Below are 19,181 nucleotides of genomic sequence, written 5' to 3'. Positions count from 1 at the left end.
GGTTTCGTATTTCTGGCATGCCTTGCTCTAGTATCTGTCGAGCGTAGTGCAGCGAGATTTGCTGATTAGTCGGTTTTAGTATATGTGACGCGTTAATGGAATTCAGACACGCGCCAAGAAGTCAAACCAAACCATGTTACCAAGTTTATTGAGATTACATATCCCTCCGATAATAAGTCATAGAGTTTGGTTGCATGCCCGTTCAAGGATACCCTCGCTACAACCCATCCTAGAGAAAAAAAACACCAAAAAATCCAAACTATCGTAGTGACAATCTACAGCAATCTATGAATTTACCTTAGTATTTATTTGACACAATCACCTTTCAATGATCGACCAATTTATCAGTTATGACAAAGGCTTGAAATCGCCACAGGTTAATTACCAATTTCGGAAATATCTCCCGCCACGTTTATCGTGTCGGCCGTGTTGACGTCTTGTACTTGATGTAAATGTATTACGACGCTCTGTCATTGTGATTGACTTACTGGGGTAGTTCTTAACAGACCTTCTCATCTAAGGAGGATATTTTTTGGAATACATTTCTTGTAAACAAACTAGGAATCCGGGGAACTATTTTATTCCAGAATGGCCTATTAAAGCTAACAGTAAGTCAAGGCGCCATGCGTGTATATGATCTGTTGTTATATGTGTTTAACAAATACGGTTTGGGGCGTTAATAAAATACACTGACGCAAGTATATTCTAATCAAATCAATTGAATAATTGAATATGCTTTATTTTACATATTACATAACATCACTACACAAAATTTGGACAGTTGAAGTAACACGCTACAGTGATCGCATTAAACACCACTTTGAACAGTATATCAGTTTTTAACGGTGTATCAGACTGATGTTGGATAAAAATCCGAGGTGGTTCAGGCCATCCAAAGGGTGTTCGCGAAAAGGTAAGCGTATCCTGCCACACAGGTGGCACCCGTCACAAACACTTGCAAGGACAAGTCAATTGTTCACATGATCAAAGCACGGAAACACACAATGATGCCCGTCCTCACTATTACCGAGCATGTAAATTATATTGTCCGTCAAAAACATGGACGAGTATAAACAATATGTTCCAACAAGTAATACATGTCATACATTTGACAAAATGTATTGACTCAGAGAATTATTGTTAATCACAGCGTATAGACTCGGCATGCAGAAATCAGAAGCTGCTATAGCGCATTTTTACACTTTATCTTTTTATTGGCATGTAAGACTTCTATTTCATAACTCAGTTTTATTTGCACGGATCAGTATGGAATCTTGGAAGGGACATTGTCGCGTTGTCGTATTGCCGCATTGAGGCCCTTACAAAAACAAGCAAAATGTGTCAAAATTAACGAATGCACGCCAATTCGACAACGCGACATTTTGGCCATTTGTCGCGTTGTCGCATTGTCGCTCTCTGAATAATCTTTTTCTATATTTTACAATCGTGCGACAATGCCGTAACGCGACATTTTCAATGTCAAAATATGTCTGGTTGTCGCATTGTCGCCCCATCACAAATGTGTATTAAAGGCGTTTAGTTCAGTTAATGTTACAGTTAGGGAGCGGTTACCAAGTTATATCTGTCGTAGAAGTTCAACCTGATACATGTACGTCTTGAATTGCAAACACAAGTCCGTCCGCGAGTCCATAACGTTTTATGGTGAACTCTTCTCTATAAGTGCTTAGTGTTCAACTCCTAGTTCCAAACACGTTGTACCTAATCATGCCAGTTGGTCCATATAGAAAAAAAGATTGCGATCGGACGCAAAAGGACGAATCTTTATTTTAGATGGGTTTACGTGGCACGGTAACAACAGGAAAGTTATTCATAGGGGAGCGAAACGGGGCTCCGGCGGAGTCGGCGCATTCTTTAAGAACTCTTTTCTTCAAACTTTTGACGTGAGTGTGTTAGATAATGAACATGAAGACATGATATGGTTTAAACTTAATTCCCATGTGGATTCAGATTTGAGTCTAATTTTATGTGTTTGTTATTTGCCCCCAGAAAGCTCATCTCGAGCTAATGATGCTGAACACTTCTTTGAAACCCTGCTTAAGCAGTTGTACCTTTATCAAAATGAAGGACTGGTATGTTTATGTGGTGATTTTAACTCGAGAGTGGGCAACAAGTGTGATTTCATAGAAGGTGTTGATAATGTAGCTGATAGGGAGGTAATAGATCTTAAATACAACAGATATGGCGATTTATTCATTAACTTTTTAACCGAGTGTAAACTCTGCATGCTGAATGGACGCATAGGTAAATATGATTATACATGCTTAAAAACGGATCTTCCGTGGTTGATTATGTTGTCTCAACTCATGAACTTCTTAGCTTTTTCAGAGATTTCGCCGTCACGCGTTCATCGTCGTTAGTTACGGGAGGTAACCTGACGGATACTTTACCTGACCACTCAATACTTACCTGGAACGTGACCGTACCTACCTCTGTGTCTGCAGATGTACACGTACGCGCAGCAGCCAACTCCGTCCTTGTCTCGCAAACGATACGACGCTGGTAAGATAACCAACTCGTTTTTATCCCAAGACGATTTCATTGGTAAAGTAACAGCCGTCATTCATAAAACTGAGAGTGAATTGACTGTTTCAAAAAACGTTGAAGCTGCGTATGACGAGTTTGTTAGTTTTATGCATCATGAGTTAGATAGCGTGTGTTTAACACGACAGTCAGTAAGGAGAAACCCGAATGCTAAATCTAAATACAAACCTTACTGGTGTTATGAGCTTCAGGAGAAATGGGACGATCTGTGCATGGCCGAACGTATTTGGCTGCGGGATAGGTCCACAGTTAACGGTAGGAAACTAAAAGAGATTTACGTGACGAAACGGAAATTTTTTGATAGACTTTTGAGAAAACATAAACGAATCTACCAACTTCGTGAACAGCAGCAGCTGCTAGATAGATTTAAAGGTGATTCTCGATGATTTTGTAAGGCTATAGTGAGTGAGTGAGTTATTATTTAACGTCACATGGGCAATATTTCAGCCATATCATGACGAGAAGTTACATTTATGATACATTTATGATACATTTATGATACATATATTTAGACTGAATAAAAAGCTGTCAACGAAGGACAGTAGAATAACTAGAATATCACAGACTTGATTTAACACTAGTTGAGAATAGTAAAAGGCAGTAAGCATTAATGAACACCACAATATAAAAATGGGCTAGAAACCGTCAGCAACTGAAGGGAGATTACCATAATGGGGACCATGGGGACTAACAGTACTTTTGCTTCCTACATGGAACCCGGCAGGATTTATATTATCCCTTCAGTCACTGGCGAAAGTGTACCGGTTAAGCCTTTGATTAAAATAACGAAAATACTACGTTTAAAAGCCTAGTGTGCAGAAAAATACTTCGAATGATATGGGACTTACATGCCCTCTTAAGGGGACAATAATTTTACGCTACTTCAACCCCCCTCAAGGGTACAGCCACTAACGATCTAAGTTATGAATTTCGCACTACCAATTTGTAAAACAATACAATTAGTACATCAAAATTTATGAACAAGTTCTATTTCCTTTAAAAAACATAATATTAAACGAGAATAACCATCATTAAAAAGGTCCTTAATTGTTTTTACATTGAAATATTTATCCCTTGTGATGGAAAAATCAACACAGTCAAGCAGGACATGCTTGACTGTGATTCTTTCATCACAAGGGATACAAAACGGAGGATCCTCACTTTTTAACAAATATGCGTATATCTTGAATGGCCAATACGGCATCGTCGCATAATGACCTCTTTAAATCTGGACTGACAGCCCAAGTAGGTGTAACCGATAGTTGGTTTAATTTGATGTAACTTATTGATACCTACTTGGGTGTCCCACTTCTTTTGCATCAGATCACGGATGTAAGATCTAATGACAGGTTTAAAATCACTGTATGGTAAAAGAAGTGGTGTCACAGATTTGTTGAGTGCTGCCTTTGCAGCAGCAGCAGCCATTGTGTTACCAATGATACCAACATGGCTTGGTAACCAACAAAAGATGATGTCATATTGGCCAGTAGCAAGATCATTTATGAATTCGAGAATCTGGATTAAAAGTGGATGTTTGGGTGACATATTTTTAATCGCCTGAAGGCATGAAAGTGAATCAGAAAAAATAAAAAATTGTTTAGATTGATGACTGATATATTTTAGTGCTGTGAAAATGGCATGTGCTTCTGCTGTAAATACGGAACTGTTGCAGGTAATCGTGAAGATATTGTTCTGGATCCAATGACAGTGGCACTAGCAACTGCGCCACCATCCTTGGTTCCATCTGTAAATATAGATTTATAAGTGTCGTAAGTGTTTCTTAGTTGAAGGTATTCTTGTTGGTAAATTAATTGGTTAGTATCTGATTTCTTTAGTTTTGTTAATGCCAGGTCTACTTCTGGCTTTACCATCTGCCAAGGAGGAGATGGGAAAAGTGTAGTAGGAGCTATATCTTGGAGTTTAATATCAGAAGCTGATATTGCAGATTTTATTCTGATTCCGAGTGGTGGATTGAGAGTTGATTTCTTATTGTAAAGATCCACGTAGAGAGGATTGAAGATGCATTCAAAAGCTGGATTGAATATAATTTAGTGATGTATTGTAAAGATAATTTTAAACGGCGTTGTTTAAGAGAAGGCTCATCTGCTTCAATAGAGAGACTGTGAATGGGAGACGTTCTAAAGGCTCCAAGGCAAAGCCTCAGGCCTTGATGATGGATGGTATCGAGTTTTTGTAAATTACTTTAGCAGGCTCCACCATAGACGATGGAGCCATAATCAAGTTTTGAACGGATTAGTGACCTGTATAAGTGTAAGAGTTGTTTGATCCCCTCCCCACTTTGAATTAGAAACTACTTTCAATAAGTCGAGTGCCTTCAGACATTTAGCTTTTAGGTATTTAATATGTGGGAGGAAAGTTAAATGGTTATCAAAAATAAGTCCCAAGAACTTTGCCTCCTTCACCACTTTGATAGGGGTGCGAGTTTAGAAATAGCTCAGGGTCTTTATGCGGTTTATATTTCCTGCAAAAATGGATGCAGTTAGTTTTTGATTTGGAAAATTAAAAATCGTTCTCTAGACACCACTTGTGAATTTTATTGAGACATAATTGTAATTGCCTTTCTATTGTGTGCATATTTTTACCACGACAAGATATGTTAAAATCATCCACGAAAAGTGATCCATCAACTGAATCATTTAAAACTTTTGACAAACTGTTAATTTTTATACTGAATAAAGTGACAGACAAAATACTGCCTTGTGGGACACCCTGATCCTGATGATAGTTAGGCCATAGGTAAGATTGGCATGAGTAACGATAGGTATTCCAGCGTCCCCTGAGTTGTGTTAAAAGATGACAAGTTGTGTACTGACAAAAAAGTTGTTCTTGACAAATGGCTATCCGATTACAGTTCTCTTTTTGTAGAGGAGGACTTGCCACAATTTGACCAGTCCCACTTTGAAAATGTCATCGACGATATAAACAACCGTAACGCGAGAGACAATCCCGTGTATGACACTACTGACCTAGATTCACCGATAACGCGTCAAGAGATTGAAGCCACAGTCGCACGTGCTAAAAGTGGCAAGTCGGTTGTTCCCGACTTGATACCCGCTGAATCTCTTAAGAATAAACACTGTATTGACATTCTTTTTAAATTGATATTTTAATGTTTTAATAACAACGCCTGTCCAGATGTGGCCAAGGATTGGTTAAAGAAACAAGCGATGTGGCAAATATACTTACCGGCACCGCATTATATCCCAAGGAAGAAGTCTGATATTTTTACAATGAATGAAGTTCATCAGGCTGACCTCTTGTTTCTTCCCCACGATAAGGTACGACGCAAAACGTATAAATACACTTTAACCGTAGTGGATGTGGCTAGTCCATACAAAGAGGCTAAGCCATTAACTTCGAAAGATTCAACACAAGTAGCTAATGCACTGAGTCGCATATATAAACGCGGACCATTAAAATATCCTAAGCTATTTCAACTAGATCCTGGTCGCAAATTTATGGGATGAGTATCTAAACTGTTAACAAAGCATGATGTCGAAATCAGGTGTGGTGAAAAAGAGGCCCACCTTAGTCAAGCTATCGTGGAAAGATTTAACCGGACATTAGCAGAACGTTTGTTTGGCTAATAGTATTGGATCCAAATGAAATCAGAACAATTAAGATCAACCAAATGGTTGACACGATTATCAGCTTTTGTATCAGCGCTGAATACTAAAGTAACTAGATTAATCGGGAAGAAACCATCCGATGTGATTAAAATGAAATCTGTTACTTTGGAATCTTCAGCACCATCGGTATATAACACCTCGCATCTATCACCATATTGCTTCTTAAGTTCGTTGTAATAAAAGTCATACATTAAGTGTTTTGACAAGTCAAGAATACTCATACCAACGTACACTGGTTGTTGAATTTTATATTACTCTTCTGCATATGTAGTGCGGCTAAGTCATTATCAAATATCTTGCTTCTGTTAAAAGCTGGACTGGCTTTCTTCCCCATTAGACCTGACTAATTTAACAACAAACGCTTCCTTAGATTCTCCATAGTTTTACAAAATACTGAGTTAGCCATGAGCTTATATAGATTCTTTTTCGAAATCGCTGGTAGCCATCTTTCTTAAATCTGTGTTCAGTCTTATATAGGGCTCCATCCAAGGGCTTCGATCAATCTTTAGAACACTGTGTATTTACTTTAGTTTCATACCTAACGATAGATATAACTGGAGATGTCTGTAGTGAACTATATATTTTGTCTTATCCATCAAATTTGGTACGAGTTTTTCTATGTTAGCTAACCTAGTATTACCCATCAAGGATTGTTGATATTCCGACATCCAATCTTTATTCACCATTAATCTTTCAGGAGCTAGTGGATAACTGTTATGCTCTTTATGTAATGAATTTGGATATTCCAAGTCAACTTCTAGTATGTACCCTTTATCAGAATCTGAGGGGATATCATTCACTTCGATATCATTCACATTGACCACTCAAAACCAACCCTTGGTAAAGGTTGACTCATAGCCCATCCGTACAAATTGTTGGCGTTGAGAAATAATACATGCGTGTCAGGTTTACTCGGATCATATCCTTCCACTAATATATTATTAGCATTAGAATACCTTTTTTCGCTACCATTGATAAACCACCTCTTAATCCTTTCTCAATAAACAAGTTCATATCGTAATCGGTGAGTAATTTTAGGTCTACACCGGTCTTCTTCAACAATGCATCCCACGATAGTCCGGGACTGGAATAGTACCATGCCGGGTCCAAGCCATATTGTTCTAAACATGTCTTTCTAAATATCTCGAATATATCAGCGAGTAACAGTGCATCGTTTTTTAAACACAGATCGTGATAATCGCCTAAATTATTCCAACCTAATTTATCCCACACCGTCAGAGCATGTTCATAATCGGCATCGGTTATTTTAGATTCTGTTCAGTTACTATAGAATGATTCAAGGGCTGGTAATTTAGTTTCATCGAATCTAGACCAATCATTCATATATTCGTAAGGATATACACCTTTAAATTGTCCAGGGAAGATAACAGAAACTGTACAGAGTCTATGAATCTAAGCCCATTACATTATTCTGGCTTTCCCATCCTTGTCCATATAATGTATAGTTTTTGTCATCGAGAATTATATTTATTTTTCCATATTGTTAGGAATACACGTTAAGACGCCGTCGGTCTTTGAGATAGTTTGCTTAATGAGATGAGAATCATATCCTCTAAGGTTATGAAACACAATGGGGATGGGTATTGTTTGAGAATTCATTTTTAGTTTCAAGTTACACTCATTATGCGCGGCTCCCGATAATTACCCGTGACGTGGCAATGATCTCTTACAGAATCCCATTCAGAGGTTTATTACAAACATGAAAACTAGTTGACTTCTTATAGGCCCTCCAATCATCCTTCATCATACACATGGGTTTCTTACGCGATAAATTTTCCCTGATTGTTCTCTGTTCATTTTGTAGGTATTCTAGGAACTTTCCTGCTGCATCGGGACATCTGTAAATCACGGGCGGGTTTGTTTTCCCATCATACCTTACAACTATAGATCCAAACCCACAAGGAATATGTTCTTGAGTTTTGTACGTAAAACTACTATCAGTATTGTGTTCTGTATTTTCTATAGGTTTGATAAGAGCTTCGAAGTCAGCGTAAATTACGTACGGTACTGGCATTTGATACAATAATGTTCAAATCTTAATATATTTTTCCCCTCTTTAGGCATATCAATGCTGATAGCAGTCTGTCCAACACTTCTGCAGTCTTCTTTATGCGCTTCTAATAGATCTTGTCTGATGTACCCATGCAGACATCTTTCACAGAAAAGGGGCGGTCGGGTAGCCTAGTTGTTAAAGCGTTCACTCGTCACGCCGAAAACCCGGGTTCGATTCCTGACATGGGTACAATGTGTGAAGCCTATTTCTGGTGTCCCCCACCATGATATTGCTGGAATATTGCTAAAAGCAGCGTAAAACCAAACTAACTCACACTCACTCTTTCACAGAAATATTTCTTTCCTGCATGTTTTGTTTGATCGCATAATAGCCTGCTTAAACTCTTTATCCACGTATAATGATATTTACCATCTTTTTCGATCAGAAATTAATTAATTCCGAGAATATGTTCCGGAGCGGAGCTTACCATGTGTAGAACAATTCCTTCAGAAGAATGTCCGAAAACATTTATAGCTAAATTATTTTGCTTTTCCGCCTTTGTGAGATTGGTGGAGTTTCATCTATACCATCAAGGTTTAGTCCATCGTTTTGGGGATAGCTAGAAGACCTATCCGAGTTTTTTTCTACGGGGAACAATGCAGATCTTATCATCATTCTGAAACAGCCATCAGCTTTATTTTTTACATTTATTATGGCTATTTTCTTTTTATAATTACGGAGGTAAATCTATATAAGACCCACCTTTGAAAGGAATATAATTTGCTATATCTAAATAAAAAACTATCGATTTTATCCACAGCAGAACCCGAACCTCAATTAGTCCAGCGTTCTAAAGTTTCTTGTATCCTCTGAATTGATGCATCTAATGATGTGCCTATAGTGTTGGACTCGGTTTTAACTTCTTGATTGCTACGGAGATATCATCTGCGTTACTTTTACTCAATGACATTTTAATTGTCAGCTGGTATTTTATACTATTTAAATCATCTAACACCTCATTAATTTTGCTTGATACGATGAGCTTAACATCATTAACATCATTAACATTCATGTTGGAATTAATATCCATCTTCCAACCTCTGAGATATTTACCAACACCGGCTGTGGGTACAAATTTTAACTCATTATTATCATCAAACAGTGGGTTTATTTTTATCATCAGGGTTGATTATTATTTAGTAAATCGATCAATTCAGCTTTTCTCATTCGAGAATAACCTCTCAGCCCACTTTTTTTTGTTTGAGTTCTCTAACAGTCTTGGGTTTGTTGTATTCCAAACCAAGTAAATCAATCAATTCAGCTTTTCTCATTCAAGAATATCCATGTAGACCACGTTGCTTTGCCAAAGCGTTCAACTCTCTGACAAAAGAGTAGCAGCCAGGGTTAATGGTTGATACACAATAGGACACACCTAAATATGGACACACAGGTCAATCCCAAAGCTATAAATTTTATCTCTTGTTTTTTTCTGAGCCTCTGGAGGTGTATAAAACTGACTTATTTTTGGTCTCTGTATTGGGTCAAGTATCTTTCCATAAACAAGGAAGTATTCATGCATGGCAGATTCAACATCCTTAAACGTTCCAGTTCATCATTAATAAAATCTAATCTTAATATTCTGCGCCTGACCCATTGTGACTGGGCTGCTTCTAGTTGTTCTAATGCTTTATTATGTCTTTTCTGCTCCTCTCCTTTCATACTAGAATTAGTCACTATATGGCTGAAATATTGCCGATGTGACTTTAAATATTAACTCACTCACTCATACTTGAAAATAAAAAATTACTCCTCGAAAAAGCTAAAGCATTAACAATAGCTCCACGGACCATCATCACAATTGATGCCATATTATATGAATATAAAACATTCAAATGTTCAATAATATAAAATATTCAAATGTTTAATTACTTCATTATGTCTTCTGGGATAAGCCCTTGTTTGATTAGCATATCTTTTGTTGCCATTGCCAATCCTATATGAAGAATCACCATACCGATATCATTACCATTAAAATCTAGCTTGGGCGGTGGTGTGGCTTTAGTAATCATTTTAGCCATACAGGCATAGGCAATGGCCAAGCCGCTGACCACTGCTGAATGACACGTTGCGTTTACCAACATTTTACCATCTGTAACTGGAGTAGTCATTATAGCATTATATGAGGGCTTACCTCTAATTGAACTTCTTCTTGTCTAATCGGGGCTGACGTTTTCTCTTCACCGGTCTTATAAAACAACCATACCACCGCTATAGCAACAACTCCTAGTGCATATGGAGCCCAATTTTAATCGGACGACTATGTTCAATATTTGAATTATGTATTAGTTTGCCTTCCTCGCTAGCGCACCCTTCCTACCAGCTGTGATTTTCAAAGGATTCTTAGTCACTCTGGCTTGTGATTTCGCAATCTCTGGTATTTCCTCGTTCACTTGTTGTGATTTCACAATCGGGGTTATTTCCTCGTTCACTTGTGTTTCCACAATCTGTGATACAGTTGGGGTTTGTACTTGTTGTTGCGTCTCCACAATCAGTGTCACATGAGTCTCCATTATTAGTAAGTGGGCACTTATGTTTAAATTGACAATACCTAGCCATTATTAAAGCGGTGGTCACCGGCGCTAAGAACATTCTTTATCTATGATAAAACTCACAGCTTACTGCGGTTAAAGCGAGTTCGATGAATGGGTCTTTCTCGAGAGATTCACAATTATGCGGGTAATGTGTTTTAGTCATGGTAGCTCCCAATCTAGATTTGTAATGTGCGTACAATTTTTTAAGTTGTGCAGTTCCCGGAACTAACACATCGTGTGCGCCGAGATTAGGAAAGCAAACCATAAGTGTTTGATTCTGATCAATGGTCCTCGGGTTATTAGTTATAGTTACAGATTGGCAAATTGCTTTGACCCCTGATGGATCTCGAAGTCTACGTTGTGGGTTTAACTTATGTCCGTATTGCGAAGACATTGTTATATTGAAATTGATTTTAATCTAGATAACTTTGATGATCCGAGTTCAATCGAAGAGGGTACTGATGAAACCAGCTTTATGAATCTTAACGAGGAACTTTTGAAACCAGCCGTTAATGATTATTATGATGCCTTAAATGAAAGCCCAATAGGTCGTGACTATTCAAAGTTTACGAAAGATAGTAAAGAAATATTGCGACTGTGTGGCTCTCCAGATATTGATCTTATGAATTCTCGTACTCGTAAGCCCCTAGCCTTGTCTATTATAGCCGCTAAACATGGCATCAACACTGTTCGTAATGAATTAGGTTTTGTAGACTACTCACGAGAAAAAAATTCTGTGAAGACTACTAAGGTTCTTCAGACTGTGGGTACTGAACTCGGTAACATAGATAAAGATAGTTTGGAAGAAAGCATGAAGCTGGCCTCGGACGGACTCGGAGAAATCTTGGATACCTACTACAATAATTCCACATTACAGGTACCATCCTCGGAGTTCAGTGTCAGGGAATTACAAGGCCTTGACAAGGCTAGGCAAACAATGCAGGGAGAACTCATCAATAATATAGCCAAGCTATCCGAAATAGACTAGCATATAGCTTATGAGAAAACAAACTTGAACAGGCGGGTGATGAATTCAGTAGACGGTGTATAACATAGAAGACGAAAGATCAGCCTGCCTCGAAGCGGCTTTGAGTAATAGAAAGGCACTTCATTCACAAATCAGTCGAATTCGAGAAACTATCGATCAAGTCCTCAACGATGATACTACACTGGCGTATAAAATTTGAAACATTGTTCAGAGAACAGGGGATAACCATTGCCAGTAATTTAACGGCATCGGGATTTATTATATCGACTTTGACTCTCGCGTTAACTGGTGGTACAGGAGGTGGCACACCACCTAGTGATAAAAATGATGTAAAAGCATTTAAAAGCATTAGGAGAAGCACTGGGAAAGCTCACTGGGAAAGCCATGTCTGCATTCCTGGTATGATAGGGAGTATTGTTTCCTGGCTCTTGAATTTATTAGCTAAGACCACCACTTGGCTTAGTCAAAACTTGTGGTCACTGATCATAGCAATTGCTGGGCTGTTATACGTATCCGCTAAAGACTATTTATCCAAATCATGAGTAAACCAGCTGCGACTCCACCTGCTATAAGTGCTGTTTTTTCATCAATATGTTGTTGATTTTTAGCTGCAATATGTGGTGGCACTTGTGGTTGTGCGTCAGTAGAAGTTTTAGCAGGAGCGTCAGTGGATATCTGTGGCTTTACTATTCCCATTTCGCCTGTGTTTGTTTGCGTTATTAATTCGGTGTTAATATCTGAATTTATACCTGTTTTTTGCTGACCGTTAACAATAACAATTTTATTATTATAAAATATCACTTGACCGATCTTAAGTACCATATTACTCAGAGACATGTATAGTCCCGGCACATAAACGTAGTCTACTTTCAATTGAGCGTACTGTAATACATCTTGATAACACTTTATAGACGATGGTATGTCAACTGGTGAATTAATAGCATCCTCTACGTTTGTGACAAACTGTTTTTGCGCATCGAGCACCGTCCAAGAACCGATTATTCCCGTTCGTGTTTGCGATTGTGCACCGAGAATTGCCCATACATAAGTTCTTATTGATTCATTAACTCTTACAACTCCTGGGTTAGTAAAAATATTTTCTGTTTTATCATTAAGAAATTGATTCCAAGCGTTTGCAGTATCGTTGGTTATGAAATAGGTTGGACTTCACCATCCACCAAACATTAAATCGAAACTGTTAGGTTTTGGCTTAAGCTTCAATCTATAGGTGACAACAGATTAGTTTCCGCCATTCACAGATGGTCACGCAACTTAAGCTTCCGCAAATCTTTAGGTAACCGAATTCTCGATATGCTCACAGGATTTCATTTTCATTATACCAATGTAAATAATATTAGTGATTTTGAATTTTTGTGCGTAAAAGATTGGCTCATTGACTTGGTTAGCTTGATTGTGGGAAGATAGAAATAACATAAACGGCAACAAACTGAGGATGTACCGTCCATTCAAAGACGTACTCAGCGCGGAAACATACCCTACTAAAATTTCGAATAGACCACAGCGTTCTGTGTTAAGTAAATAACGATGTGGCACCTTAGCTTTAGAAGTAGAGACCGGACGGTACTCGAGTCCCGTTACGCCCCTTGCGAACCGTATTTGCAAATTATGTAACAATCACGCAGTCGAGGATGAGGTTCACGTTCTCGTAGAATGCCCCTTCTTCTGCCCCTAATACGATTAAGTATTTCTAAGCAACTTAAAAATATATTCAATATCTATATATATGTATCTTTAATATGCTTAGAAATACTTAATCTTTACATGAAAACTGCCATCTTGATGTATTATTTTTTTTTTTTCAAGACAATCTGTCACATGTGTTTACCCAGAGTCGGCCCGGGCTGTCAAAAATCAACTTCAGCCTCATGTATGTATCATGCCATGGATTCACATCTATAGATTAGTATTATATCTACCTATTTACCACTTCATAGTGTCTCAGTTATTTAAAAAAAACAAGGTGCTCAAAATGAAGCCCTTCTCATTCCACATTCTCAACATCCTCAACATAGTCCATCAGAAGTATTTGGCTTGTGCTGGGTTCGACTTGGCCCGGGCTGTCAAAATCAATTTCAAACACACAGATGTATTATCAAATGTGTTTACATCTATAGACTAGTATAATATCTACCCATATACAACTTTATAATGTCACAGTACATCGCATTAAAAAAAACCTGGCCCGTAAAAGTCAAGCACTGTCACTGTATTTTCTTTAGAAAAGCAATCAAAAGTGGTCGGTCCGACTTGGCCCGGGCTGTCAAAATCAACTTAAACCCCACAGATTTAACATCAATTGTATTCACATCTATAAACAAGTATAATATCTACCTATATAACGCTTTATAGTGTCTCAGATTGCGGTATTTAAAGAAAACAAGGTGCTCCAAGTGAAACCCGTTTCCCTCTACATTCTCAACATAGTCTCTATCAGAAGTGTTTTGCTTGTGTTGAGTCCGACTTGGCCCGGACTCTCAAAATCAACTTTAAACACAAAGGTGTATCATTAAATGTGTTTACATCTATAGACTAGTATTATATCTACATAGATACTACTATATAATGTCACAACACATCGCATTGAAAGAAAACTGATCCGTTAAAGTCAAACACTTTTACTGTATTTTCTTTAGAAAATCTTTGTCAGAAGTGTTGAGGCCAACTTGGCCCGGGCTGTCAAAATCAACCTTTATACCTACCTACCTATATATACCTCTTTATAGAGTCTCAGATCGCGGTATTTAAAGAAAACAAGGTGCTCAAAGTGAAGCCCTTTTCCTTCTACATTCTCAACATACTCTCCATTAAAAGTGTTCGGTCCGACTTGGCCCGGGCTGTCAAAATCAACTAAACCTTACAGATATCACATCAAATGGTTCACTTCGATCAACAAGTATAATATCTACCAAAAATCACTTTGTAGTGTCTCAGATCGAGGTTTTCAAAGAAAACAAGTAGCTCAAAGTGAAGCATCTGTGTGTAATCGGTTAATTGTGCGGTTTACATTGTAGACAGACAGACAATAACTTATAACTTACCTAAATATACCTCTTTATCGTATCTCAGATAGCGGTATTTAAAGAAAACAAGGTGCTCAAAGTGAAGCCCTTTTCCTTCTACATTCTCAACATAGTCTCCATCAATAGTGTTCGGTCCGACTTGGCCCGGGCTGTCAAAATCAACATAAACATCACAGATGTAACATCAAATGTGTTTACATCTATAGATAAGTATTATATCTACCTATATACCACTTCCAATGTCACGGTACATCGCATTGAAAGAAAATTGATCTGTTAAAGTCAAACACTTTTACTGTATTTTCTTTAGAAAATCTTTGTCAGAAGTGTTGAGGCCAACTTGGCCCGGGCTGTCAAAATCAACCTTTATACCTACCTACCTATATATACCTCTTTATAGAGTCTCAGATCGCGGTATTTAAAGAAAACAAGGTGCTCAAAGTGAAGCCCTTTTCCTTCTACATTCTCAACATACTCTCCATTAAAAGTGTTCGGTCCGACTTGGCCCGGGCTGTCAAAATCAACTAAACCTTACAGATATCACATCAAATGGTTCACTTCGATCAACAAGTATAATATCTACCAAAAATCACTTTGTAGTGTCTCAGATCGAGGTTTTCAAAGAAAACAAGTAGCTCAAAGTGAAGCATCTGTGTGTAATCGGTTAATTGTGCGGTTTACATTGTAGACAGACAGACAATAACTTATAACTTACCTAAATATACCTCTTTATCGTATCTCAGATAGCGGTATTTAAAGAAAACAAGGTGCTCAAAGTGAAGCCCTTTTCCTTCTACATTCTCAACATAGTCTCCATCAATAGTGTTCGGTCCGACTTGGCCCGGGCTGTCAAAATCAACATAAACATCACAGATGTAACATCAAATGTGTTTACATCTATAGATAAGTATTATATCTACCTATATACCACTTCCAATGTCACGGTACATCGCATTGAAAGAAAATTGATCTGTTAAAGTCAAACACTTTTACTGTATTTTCTTTAGAAAATCTTTGTCAGAAGTGTTGAGGCCAACTTGGCCCGGGCTGTCAAAATCAACCTTTATACCTACCTACCTATATATACCTCTTTATAGAGTCTCAGATCGCGGTATTTAAAGAAAACAAGGTGCTCAAAGTGAAGCCCTTTTCCTTCTACATTCTCAACATACTCTCCATTAAAAGTGTTCGGTCCGACTTGGCCCGGGCTGTCAAAATCAACTAAACCTTACAGATATCACATCAAATGGTTCACTTCGATCAACAAGTATAATATCTACCAAAAATCACTTTGTAGTGTCTCAGATCGAGGTTTTCAAAGAAAACAAGTAGCTCAAAGTGAAGCATCTGTGTGTAATCGGTTAATTGTGCGGTTTACATTGTAGACAGACAGACAATAACTTATAACTTACCTAAATATACCTCTTTATCGTATCTCAGATAGCGGTATTTAAAGAAAACAAGGTGCTCAAAGTGAAGCCCTTTTCCTTCTACATTCTCAACATAGTCTCCATCAATAGTGTTCGGTCCGACTTGGCCCGGGCTGTCAAAATCAACATAAACATCACAGATGTAACATCAAATGTGTTTACATCTATAGATAAGTATTATATCTACCTATATACCACTTCCAATGTCACGGTACATCGCATTGAAAGAAAATTGATCTGTTAAAGTCAAACACTTTTACTGTATTTTCTTTAGAAAATCTTTGTCAGAAGTGTTCGTTCTGACTTGGCCCGGGCTGTCAAAATCAGCTAAACTTCACAGATGTAACATCAAATGGTTTTACATCTGTAAACTAGTATAATATCTACCTATATATTACTTTGTAGTGTCTCAGGTCGCGGTATATAAAGAAAACAAGGTGCTCAAATTGAAGCTCTTTTCCCTCTCCATTCTCAACATAGTCTCTATCAGAAGTGTTTGGCTTGTGTTGGGTCCGGCTTGGCCCAGGCTGTCAAAATCAAGTTTAAACACACAGATGTAACGTGAAATGGTTTCACATCTATCAACTAGTATAATATCTACCTATATATCACTTTGTAGTGTCTCAGATAGCGGTATTTAAAGAAAACACATAGCTCAAAGTGAAGCATCTGTGTGTAATCGGTTAATTGTGCGCTATATATTGTAGACAGACAGACAATAACTTATTAGCGTCTCACTTCTGTACATGCATAAAACAGCTTTGTAGAAATAAACATTGATAGAATGTACAGAACCATTCAATAGAAATATGAGAGATTATTAAAAGATTATCCCACTGATAAGTATATGATAAATTGTTGAATTTAATTTAACATTAGATAAGGTTGAGAATTAATTGTGTTTTTACAATACACCTTAGACCGGTGAGTCGTCTGCTAGCCCAGCTAAAGTTCGATAATAACCAGCCTGCTCATATTTTTACCCTGTTCCCTTTTGTTGGAAAATGTGTCCTCTGCCACCCCACCTGGAGCCATCTGGTAACAATTAATCACCAGCGGTCAATATATAATACATTATAATACATCAAGATGGCAGTTTCCATGTAACGATTAAGTATTTCTAAGCAACTTAAATATATGTTTAATATCGAGATATATGTATCTTTAATTTGCTTAGAAATACTTAATCTTTACATGAAAACTGCCATCTTGATGTATTATTCTGTTTTTTTCAAGACAATCTGTCACATGTGTTTACCCAGAGTCGGCCCGGGCTGTCAAAATCAACTTCAGCCTCATATATGTATCATGCCATGGATTCACTTCTATAGATTAGAATTATATCTACCTATATACCACTTCATAGTGTCTCAGTTATTTAAAAAAAACAAGGTGCTCAAAATGAAGCCCTTCTCATTCCACATTCTCAACATCCTCAACATAGTCCATCAGAAGTATTTGGTTTGTGCTGAGTTCGACTTGGCCCAGGCTGTCAAAATCAACTTAAACCCCACAGATTTAACATCAATTGTATTCACATCTATAAACAAGTATAATATCTACCTATATAACGCTTTATAGTGTCTCAGATTGCGGTATTTAAAGAAAACAAGGTGCTCCAAGTGAAACCCGTTTCCCTCTACATTCTCAACATAGTCTCTATCAGAAGTGTTTTGCTTGTGTTGAGTCCGACTTGGCCCGGACTCTCAAAATCAACTTTAAACACAAAGGTGTATCATTAAATGTGTTTACATCTATAGACTAGTATTATATCTACATAGATACTACTATATAATGTCACAACACATCGCATTGAAAGAAAACTGATCCGTTAAAGTCAAACAAGGCTAAAGGTGTAGTCTACAAAATTGACTGCAACTGCGGGCAATCTTACGTAGAATGAAAGAGCATCAAACCTCCACCATCAAATCCGACAGCAAATCAGCCATCTCGGTCCATATCATCAACTGTCCTAATCACATCATCAACTTGGACAACGTCCAAATCCTCGCTAACAACCTCCATGATTTCACCAAAAGAAAACTAACAGAAGCAGTCCACATTCGCCGCCACAAGCCATCAATCAACAGAGATCAAGGCTATTTCATCCCATCCGCCTACTATGAACTCATCAAACAATAATCACCTGTTATTGGTTTCATGCCCCATTGGCTTCTAGCTATGTGTTTTCTGTCCATCGTGTTGTGATAGCATTATCCTTTGTTGTCACACCTACCTATGTTATCCCACTCATGTATGCCCTTGTTGTTACTGTTAATCCTCTACTGTTAATACTCCACTTGCTATATATATTCTTTTAAATTTCCTTTAAAAAACCGATAATTAAATGACTACTTACCTGATAAAAAAGATCCTTGATACATGATACTTTGAAATATTTATCCCTTGTGATGGAAAAATCAATGCAGTCAAGCAGGACATGCTTGACCGTGATTCTTTCATCACAAGGGGGGCGGTCAGGTAGCCTAGTGGTTAAAGCGTTCGCTCATCACGCCGAAGACCCGGGTTCGATTCCCGATATGGGTACAATGTGTGAAGCCCATTTCTGGTGTCCCCCGCCGTGATATTGCTGGAATATTGCTAAAAGCGGCGTAAAACCATACTCACTCACTCACTCACTTTCATCACAAGGGATACAGAATGGAGGATCCTCACCTTTTAAAATATATTCATGAGTATAACGTGAATGGCCAATACGTCTTAAAATGACCTCTTCAAATCTGGACTGACAACCCAAGTAGGTATAACCGATATTTGCTTTTATTGCATGTAATTTATTTATACCCACTTGGGTGTCCCACTTCTTCTGCATTAGATCTCTGATGTAAGATCTAATGACAGGTTTATAATCACTGTATGGTAAAAGAAGTGGTGTCACAGATTT

General features: G+C 37.8%; 1 pseudogene; it reads left to right on the top strand.

Annotated features, from left to right (window-relative positions):
- Positions 1 to 858: 858 nt before the first annotated feature.
- The window catches only part of LOC139470463 (uncharacterized), a 30,848-nt pseudogene continuing 12,525 nt past the window's right edge, over positions 859 to 19,181 (top strand).

The sequence above is a fragment of the Haliotis cracherodii genome, unplaced genomic scaffold (genome assembly GCF_022045235.1).
Source record: "Haliotis cracherodii isolate W230 unplaced genomic scaffold, xgHalCrac1.p SCAF_20, whole genome shotgun sequence".
Classification (NCBI taxonomy): Eukaryota; Metazoa; Mollusca; class Gastropoda; order Lepetellida; family Haliotidae; genus Haliotis; species Haliotis cracherodii.
This window is presented reverse-complemented; position numbering and strand designations above follow the sequence as displayed.